Below are 1,568 nucleotides of genomic sequence, written 5' to 3'. Positions count from 1 at the left end.
CTACCTCCTCTCTCACTTACATACCACATTTCTCTTCTTCTTCTTAAGGTAATTCTCACTTTTCTTTTTTCTTACATAGCTTTCTCTTTTCTTTCCTCCTTGCATTAGTTGCCTTCCCTTACTCTTCCTCTTAGTTAGCTCTCATTCATGTTTTGTTTGTTTGTTGGATTTTCTTCACTACAAGAAAATACGTCTATTGCCACGCTTTTAAAGCGTGGCGAAAAGTTGAAAAAAGCGTGGCAATAGCTTTTCGCCACGCTTTTTAAGCTACCGCCATGCTTTTGAAAGGGTGGCGTATGAAAGGGTGGCGGTTGATCTATCGCCACACTTTTGGTGACCTATCGCCACGCTTTTTCTTTTGCCACGCTTTTTACAACTAGCCACCCGTTAAAGCGTGGCCGTATGTGGGAGATAGGGCCACGCTTTAAAAGCGTGGCCATATGGGAGATACAGCCACGCTTTTGAAGCGTGGCGATAGGTAGAGATATGGCCACGCTTTTGAAGCGTGGCAATAGCAAGAGATACGGCCACGCTTTTAAAGCGTGGCCATAGCAAGATATACAGCCACGCTTTAAAAGCGTGGCAAAAACCTTGTTAAATTAAAAAAAAAAATTATTTTCCTTACTTGATCTTCATTGCTACACTATAAAATTTCAATCCTTTTTTATTACCAAACCTACAAATATATTATGCAATTTTTATTACAAGACAAATCAAACAATAGTTAGTGACATATATAATTTACTATAATTGTTTTATACATTAAAAAACTAATACTCAAATACAAAATAAATCTTGAGTTCAAAATCCAAAACTAAAAACCGAAGAAAAATACAGAAACAATACAAGTTAAAACTGCTCATAATATATCAAATTACACTAATAACGATGATCATCAACTTAAATACTTAGTAAAAGATCATAATCAACCTAAAACTGCTCCACTTTGTGCATTAAGCATTCAAGTTATCCATTCCAATACTAGCCTGTAGCAAAATATCAAGAACAAATTGAACCAACAAAAACGATATATATAAAAATATTATAAGAAATAATCTAATTTATGCATGTATTAACAATTCTAAATTAAACCAGGTTCACATTCTACTATAAAAATTCATCAGCATTATGCTAATAGGAATAAAACAAAATGTATTGAAGCAAGTTCAGCTACTTGAGGTCCAAAATTTCACAACTTCCTTTAGCTAAAAACAAAGCAGAAAATATATTGAAGACTTTGAAAATAGAATTGCTGCATTTATAATCTAAAGACTCAAACCCATAAAAGAATTGCTGCATTTATAATCTAAAGAGAGGAAATTACAATATTGGACCTATTTGATATTGGACCTATTTGAATTCTTTTGGAATGTATCTTCTAGCTTTCTTTGCCTTCACAAGATGGAGTTAATACAAGGCACTGATAAACAAAGAAACAGAACAGTTAATGAAAGAAACAATTCCCATTTCCCACAAATTAAAGTTGAACATACATAAACAACACTTAGAGAAAGATTCATTGTTACAATTTTGCAGACTTAATGAATTACCTTCCTCTAAATACCCAT

At 33.2% G+C, this 1,568-nt stretch overlaps 1 long non-coding RNA gene across 2 annotated transcripts in view; it reads right to left on the bottom strand.

Annotated features, from left to right (window-relative positions):
- The window catches only part of LOC110262873, a 4,298-nt gene continuing 3,514 nt past the window's right edge, over positions 785-1,568 (bottom strand). Inside the window, exons 4-5 of one of the 2 annotated variants that reach the window (XR_002347886.1) lie at positions 1,325-1,350; positions 785-986 (exon numbers count right to left, since the gene is read on the bottom strand). This is a non-coding gene — a long non-coding RNA (uncharacterized LOC110262873). The remainder of the gene's footprint in view (positions 987-1,324; positions 1,351-1,568) is intronic. The other variant, XR_002347885.1, reaches the window with a different exon arrangement.

Source organism: Arachis ipaensis, chromosome B05, assembly GCF_000816755.2.
Source record: "Arachis ipaensis cultivar K30076 chromosome B05, Araip1.1, whole genome shotgun sequence".
Classification (NCBI taxonomy): domain Eukaryota; kingdom Viridiplantae; phylum Streptophyta; class Magnoliopsida; order Fabales; family Fabaceae; genus Arachis; species Arachis ipaensis.
Note: the sequence above shows the minus strand (reverse complement) of the source record. Positions and strands in the feature narration are given on the sequence as shown.